Source organism: Arachis hypogaea, chromosome 8 (genome assembly GCF_003086295.3).
Source record: "Arachis hypogaea cultivar Tifrunner chromosome 8, arahy.Tifrunner.gnm2.J5K5, whole genome shotgun sequence".
NCBI lineage: Eukaryota > Viridiplantae > Streptophyta > Magnoliopsida > Fabales > Fabaceae > Arachis > Arachis hypogaea.
The window spans coordinates 1,108,107-1,116,045 of record NC_092043.1 but is presented as its reverse complement, the minus strand read 5'-3'; the positions used below and the strand labels follow the sequence as shown (position 1 = coordinate 1,116,045).

The following is a 7,939-nucleotide window of genomic DNA, read 5'->3' as shown; positions in this document are numbered from 1 at the left end:
AGAACTGATGGCGGCATTCAAGAGAATCTGGAAGGTCTAACCTTGTCTGTGGTATTCTGAGTAGGATTCAATGATTGAATGACTGTGACGTGCTTCAAACTCCTGAGGGCGGGGCGTTAGTGACAGACGCAAAAGAATCACTGGATTCTATTCCGGCCTGATCGAGAACCGACAGATGGATAGCCGTGCCGTGACAGGGTGCGTTGAACATTTCCACTGAGAGGATGGGAGGTAGCCACTGACAACGGTGAAACCCTTGCTTAAGCTTGCCATGGAAAGGAGGAAGAAGGATTGGATGAAGACAGTAGGAAAGCAGAGAGACGGAAGGGAAGGCATCTTTATACGCTTATCTGAAGTTCCTACCAATGAATTACATAAGTATCTCTATCTTTATCTTTATGCTTTATTCGTTTATCACCATACCCATTTGAGTTTGCCTGACTGAGATTTACAAGGTGACCATAGCTTGCTTCATACCAACAATCTCTGTGGGATCGACCCTTACTCGCGTAAGGTTTATTACTTGGATGACCCAGTACACTTGCTAGTTAGTTGTGCGAAGTTGTGTTTATGCCATGGTATTGAACACCAAGTTTTTGGATTCATTACCGGGGATTATTTGATTTGTGAAAAGTATTGATCAAAACTTCGTGCACCAAGTTTTTGGCGCCGTTGCCGGGGATTGTTGAGTTTGGACAACTGATGGTTCATCTTGTTGCTTAGATTAGGTATTTTTTTTTCGGAATTCTTGAAGATGAATTCTAGAGTTTCATGATGATTTGTTGAAGTCTGGCTGGCTGAGAGGCCATGTCTAATTTCATTGGACCGAGGTTTCAACTTATCATCACAAGAGCTTGTTGATTTCTATCAATCTTGCTTTTGGAGCAGTGATCTGCTAAGGCTTGGCTGGCCATTGGCCATGTCTAGTGTTTTGGACCGAAGCTTTCTTTGAAAGCTTGGCTGGCTGTGAAGCCATGTCTAATTCCTGGACCGGAGTCTTAGACTAAACATTGCATGATTCCTGGAATTCTCATTAAGAATTTTGATATCTTTTTCCACTTAATTTTCGAAAATCACACAAAAAAAACTACAAAATTATAAAATCCAAAAATATTGTATGTTTCTTGTTTGAGTCTAGTGTTTCATTTTAAGTTTGGTGTCAATTGCATGCATTCATTCATGTGTCTTAAGGATCTTCAAATAATTCTTGATGATTTCTTACTCTGATCTTTGAATTCTCATGACTTGAGTGTTTATGTGTCTCATATGCATTCTCATTAGTGTCAATAGTATACAAACTGCTAAGTTTGGTGTCTTGCATGCATTGTTATTTGATTTTAGTTGCATTTTGATTATTAAAAATCCAAAAATATTTTTAGTTTGTGTCTTCTCAAGTCAATAATACAGAGAATTGAAGATTCAGAATATACAGCAGAGGAATTGCACAGAAAAAGCTGGGCATTCAAAACGCCCAGTGAAGAAGGACAGACTGGCGTTTAAACGCCAGCCAGGGTACCTGGTTGGGCGTTTAACGCCCAAAAGGGTATAGTTTTGGGCGTTAAACGCCAGAATGTGCACCATTCTGGGCGTTTAACGCCAGGATGGCACAAGAGGGAAGATTCTGTTTTCAATGCAAATTTTTTTCAAGTTTTCAAAGTTTTTCAAAATCAAATCTTTTTCAAATCATATCTTTTCAATCATATGTTTTCAAAATTGATTTCTTTCTATTTTCAAAGATACTTGCTATCAATTAATGATTTGATTCAACATTTCAAATATGTTGCCTTTTCTGTTGAGAAAGGTTTAATGTTTGAATCATATCTTTTCTTGTTAGCCAAGTTTTTAATTTTCAAAATCAAATCTTTTTAAAAAAATGTTTTTCAAATCATATCTTCTCAATTACATCTTTTTAAAAACTAATCATATCTTCTTAACCACATCTTTTTCAAAATAGTTTTCAATCAAATCTTTTTGATTTCTAATTTCAAAATCTTTTTCAAAAAATCACTTGATTTCTTTTCCACTTTCATTTTCGAAAATCAATTAGTGTTTTTCAAAAATGTTTTCAAACTCTTTTACTTAATTTTCGAAAATTACTTCCCTTCTTCTCACATCCTTCTGTTTATGGACTAACACTATTCCTTAATGCGAAATTCGAACTCCATCTTCTTTGATAAGTTCAAATTTTCTACTTCTGTCTTCCACTTTTCTTCTCCTCTGACACCTAAAGGAATCTCTATACTGTGACATAGAGGATTCCACATTGTCTTGTTCCCTTCTCCTTCTTATGAGTAGGAGCAAGGACAAAAGCATTCTTGTTGAGGCTGATCCTGAACCTGAAAGGACCTTGAAGAGAAAGCTAAGAGAAGGCAAAGCACAACTCTCTGTAGAGGACCTAACCGAATTCTTCAAAGAAGAAGAACACATGGCAGCCGAAAACAACAACAATGCCAACAATGCAAGGAAGGTGCTGGGTGACTTTACTGCACCTACTCCCAACTTCTATGGGAGAAGCATCTCTATCCCTGCCATTGGAGCAAACAACTTTGAGCTTAAGCCTCAATTAGTTTCTCTAATGCAACAGAATTGCAAGTTCCATGGACTTCCATTGGAAGATCCTCATCAGTTCTTAGCTGAATTCTTGCAAATCTGTGACACTGTCAAGACTAATGGGGTTGACCCTGAGGTCTACAGACTTATGCTATTCCCTTTTGCTGTAAGAGACAGAGCTAGAACATGGTTGGACTCTCAACCTAAAGAAAGCCTGAACTCTTGGGAAAAGCTAGTCAATGCCTTCTTGGCAAAGTTCTTTCCACCTCAAAAATTGAGTAAGCTTAGAGTGGAAGTCCAAACCTTCAGACAGAAGGAAGGAGAATCCCTCTATGAAGCTTGGGAAAGATACAAACAATTATTCAGAAAATGTCCCTCTGATATGCTTTCTGAATGGAGCATCATAGGTATTTTCTATGATGGTCTCTCTGAACTATCCAAAATGTCTTTGGATAGCTCTGCTGGAGGCTCTCTTCATCTGAAGAAGACGCCTACAGAAGCTCAAGAGCTAATTGAAATGGTTGCAAATAACCAATTCATGTACACTTCTGAAAGAAATCCTGTGAACAATGGGACTAGTCAGAAGAAAGGAGTTCTTGAGATTGACACTCTGAATGCCATATTGGCTCAGAACAAAATATTGACTCAACAAGTCAATATGATTTCTCAAAGTCTGTCTGGAATGCAAAATACACCAAGCAGTACTAAGGAGGCTTCATCTGAGGAAGAAGCCTATGATCCTGAGAACCCTTCAATGGAAAAGGTGAATTACATGGGAGAATCCTATGGAAACACCTATAATCCTTCATGGAGAAATCATCCAAATTTCTCATGGAAGGATCAACAGAGACCTCAACAAGGTTTCAACAATAATAATGGTGGAAGAAACAGGTTTAGCAATAGCAAGCCTTTTCCATCATCTTCTCAGCAACAGACAGAGAGTTCTAAGTAGAATACCTCTGACTTAGCAACCATGGTCTCTGATCTAATCAAAACCACTCAAAGTTTCATGACTGAAACAAGGTCCTCCATTAGAAACTTGGAGGCACAAGTGGGTCAGCTGAGCAAGAGAATTACTGAACTCCCTCCTAGTACTCTGATGAGCGGATAATTTGTATACTTTTTGGCATTGTTTTTAGTATGTTTTTGATATGATATAGTTAGTTTTTAGTATATTTTTATTAGTTTTTAGTTAAAAATCGCTTTTCTGGACTTTACTATGAGTTTGTGTGTTTTTCTGTGATTTCAGGTATTTTCTGGCTGAAATTGAGGGACCTGAGCAAAAATCTAATTCAGAGACCAAAAAGGACTGCAGATGCTGTTGGATTCTGACCTCCCTGCACTCGAAGTGGATTTTCTGGAGCTACAGAAGCCCAATTGGCGCGCACTCAATGGCGTTGGAAAGTAGACATCCTGGGCTTTCCAGCAATATATGATAGTCCATACTTTGCCCAAGATTTGATGGCCCAAACCGGCGTTCAACGTCACCTCAAGAAATCCCAGCGTTAAACGCCGGAACTGGCATCCAAATGGGAGTTAAACGCCCAAACTGGCACTAAAGCTGGCGTTTAACTCCAAGAAGAGTCTCTACACGAAATTTGCTTCATTGCTCAGCCCAAGCACACACCAAGTGGGTCCGGAAGAGGATTTTTATGTCATTTACTCATTTCTGTACACCTTAGGCTACTAGTTCTTATAAGTAGGACCTTTTACTATTGTATTAGAGGACTTTGGTAGCTATCTTCATTTTTATGCTATCTTAGATCATTGGGAGGCTGGCCATTCGGCCATGCCTAGACCTTATGCTTATGTATTTTCAACGGTGAAGCTTCTACACACCATAGATTAAGGTGTGGAGCTCTGCTGTACCTCGAGTATTAATGCAATTACTATTGTTCTTCCATTCAATTCCGCTTGTTCTTGTTCCAAGATATCACTTGTTCTTCAACTTGATGAAGGTGATGATTGACGCCCATCACCATTCTCACTCATGAACAAAGTGACTGACAACCACTCTTGTTCTACAAGCATTTGAGGCTTGGTGAATATCTCTTGGATTCCTGATTGCACGATGCACGGTTGATCGCCTGACAACCGAGCGCTCGCCTGACAAACGAGCCAACCATTCCGTGAGATCAGAGTCTTCGTGGTATAGGCAGGACCTGATGGCGGCATTCAAGAGAATCCGGAAGGTCTAAACCTTGTCTGTGGTATTCTGAGTAGGATTCAATGATTGAATGACTGTGACGTGCTTCAAACCTGTAACCTACTGGGCGTTAGTGACAGACGCAAAAGAGTGATTCTATTCCGGTAGGGGAGGGAACCAAACCGGTGATTAGCCGCACTGTGACAGAGTGCATGAGCATTAGTTTTCACTGCGAGGATGGGAGGTAGCTGCTGACAACAGTGAAACCCTACACGAGCTTGCCATGGAAAGGAATAAGAAGGATTGGATGAAGGCAGTAGGAAAGCAGAGAGACGGAAGGGAAGGCGTCTTCATACGCTTATCTGAAGTTCCTACCAATGAATTACATAAGTATCTCTATCTTTACCTTTGTGTTATTTTCGTTCATCACTATATCCATTTGAGTTTGCCTGACTAAGATTTACAAGATGACCATAGCTTGCTTCAATACTAACAATCTCCGTGGGATCGACCCTTACTCGCGTAAGGTTTATTACTTGGACGACCCAGTGCACTTGCTGGTTAGTTGTGCGAAGTTGTGTAATGCCATGGTATTGAGCCACCACGTGTTTGGAGCCATTACCGGGGATTATGAGAGTTGTGAAAAAGTAATGTTCACAATTTCGCGCACCAAGTTTTTGGCGCCGTTGCCGGGAATTGTTCAAGTTTTGAGCAAGCTTTTGGTAACATCAGTGCCAAGATCCGGCAGCAACATCAAGTTTTTGGTGTTATTGCCCGGGATTGTTCAGTTTGGACAACTGACGGTTCATCTTGTTGCTTAGATTAGGTATTTTTTCTTCAGAGTTCTTAAGAATGAATTCTAGTGTTTCAAGGTGATGTTCTTATCATCACCAAAGCTGATTGATCTTCATCAATTTAGCTCTTGAATGCAATGTCCTACTGAAGCTTGGCCGGCCATGTCTAATTCCTTTAGACTAAAGCTTTAGACTAACATTGCATGATTCCTGGAATTCTCATTAAGAATTTTGATACCTTTATTTTCCTTTTCACTTAATTTTCGAAAAAGCACAAAAAAATTATAAAATCATAAAATCCAAAAATATGTCTTGTTTGAGTCTAGAGTCTCATCTTAAGTTTAGTATCAATTGCATGTTTCTATTCTTATTGCATTCATGCATGTGTCCTCATTGATCTTCAAGTTGTTCTTGATGATTTCTTTGTTTTGATCTTTGAATTCTATTGACTTGAGTGTTTTGTTATATGCATTCTCATTTTGTTAGTGTCAATGGTATACAAACTGCTAAGTTTGGTGTCTTGCATGCATTATTATTTGATTTTAGTTGCATTTTGATTATTCTTTATTATTAAAAATCCAAAAATATTTTTAATTTGTGTCTTTTCAAGTCAATAATACAGAGAATTGAAGATTCAGAACATACTGCAGAGGAATCACACAGAAAAAGCTGGGCATTCAAAAATGCCCAGTGAAGAAGACAGACTGGCGTTTAAACGCCAGCCAGGGTGCCTGGCTGGGCGTTTAACGCCCAAAAGGGTAGTAGTTTGGGCGTTAAACGCCAGAATGTGCACCATTCTGGGCGTTTAACGCCAGGATGACACAAGGGGGAAGATTTTGTTTTCAAATCAATTTTTTTTCAAGTTTTCAAAGTTTTTCAAAATTAAATCGTTTTCAAATCAAATCTTTTCAATCAAATGTTTTCAAAATCAATTTCTTTCCTTTTTCAAAGATACTTACTAACAATTAATGATTTGATTGAACATTTTAAGTATGTTGCCTTTTCTGTTGAGAAAGGTTTAATGTTTGAATCATATCTTTTCTTGTTAGGCAAGTCATTAATTTTCAAAATCAAATCTTTTTAAAATTGTTTTCAAATCATATCTTTTCAATCATATCTTTTTAAAACCATAACTTTTCAATCAAATATTTTTAATCACATCTTTTTCAAAATAGTTTTCAATCAAATCTTTTTTATTTCTAATTTCAAAATCTTTTTCAAAAATCACTTGATTTCTTTTCCATTTTCATTTTCGAAAATTAAGTAATGTTTTTCAAAAATGTTTTTAAAATTTTTCACTTAATTTTCGAAAATTACTTCCCTCCTTCTCACATCCTTCTATTTACGGACTAACACTATCCCTTAATGCAAAATTCGAACTCCATCTCCTTTGTTAAGTTTGAATTTTCTACTTCTGTCTTCTACTCTTCTTTTCCTCTGACACCTTAAGGAATCTCTATACTGTGACATAGAGGATTCCACATTTTCTTGTTCCCTTCTCTTTCTTATGAGCAGGAGCAAAGACAAAGGCATTCTTGTTGAGGCTGATCCTGAACCTGAAAGGACCTTGAAGAGAAAGCTAAGAGAAGCCAAAGCACAACTCTCTTTAGAGAACCTGAACGAATTCTTCAAGGAAGAAGAACTCATGGCAGCCGAAAACAACAACAATGCCAACAATGCAAGGAAGGTGCTGGGTGACTTTACTACACCTACTCCCGACTTCTACGGGAGAAGCATCTCTATCCCTGCCATTGGAGCAAACAACTTTGAGCTTAAGCTTCAATTAGTTTCTCTAATGCAACAGAATTGCAAGTTCCATGGACTTCCATTGGAAGATCCTCATCAGTTTTTAGCTGAGTTCTTACAAATCTGTGACACAGTCAAGACTAATGGGGTTGACCCTGAGGTCTACAGACTGATGCTATTCCCTTTTGCTGTAAGAGACAGAGCTAGAACATGGTTTGACTCTCAACCTAAAGAAAGCCTGGACTCTTGGGAAAAGCTAGTCAATGCCTTCTTGGCAAAGTTCTTTCCACCTCAAAAATTGAGTAAGCTTAGAGTGGAAGTCCAAACCTTCAGACAGAAGGAAGGAGAATCCCTCTATGAAGCTTGGGAAAGATACAAACAATTGATCAGAAAGTGTCCCACTGATATGCTTTCTGAATGGAGCATCATAGGTATTTTCTATGATGGTCTCTCTGAACTATCCAAGATGTCTTTGGATAGCTCTTCTGGAGGATCTCTTCATCTGAAGAAGACGCCTACTGAAGCTCAAGAACTGATTGAAATGGTTGCAAATAACCAATTCATGTACACTTCTGAAAGAAATCCTGTGAACAATGGGACTAGTCAGAAGAAAGGAGTTCTTGAGATTGACACTCTGAATGCCATATTGGCTCAGAATAAAATATTGACTCAACAAGTCAATATGATTTCTCAAAGTCTGTCT

The 7,939-nt window shown here is 38.4% G+C and overlaps 2 non-coding genes across 2 annotated transcripts; both read right to left on the bottom strand.

The window, feature by feature from the left end:
* Window positions 1–2,830: 2,830 nt before the first annotated feature.
* Window positions 2,831–2,938, bottom strand: LOC112708530 (small nucleolar RNA R71). The gene has a single exon (XR_003156384.1). It is a non-coding gene; the product is annotated as a small nucleolar RNA R71 (small nucleolar RNA).
* A 4,602-nt stretch (window positions 2,939–7,540) lies between these two features.
* On the bottom strand, window positions 7,541–7,648 carry LOC112708591 (small nucleolar RNA R71). Its single transcript, XR_003156443.1, has one exon. It is a non-coding gene; the product is annotated as a small nucleolar RNA R71 (small nucleolar RNA).
* Window positions 7,649–7,939: the final 291 nt, after the last annotated feature.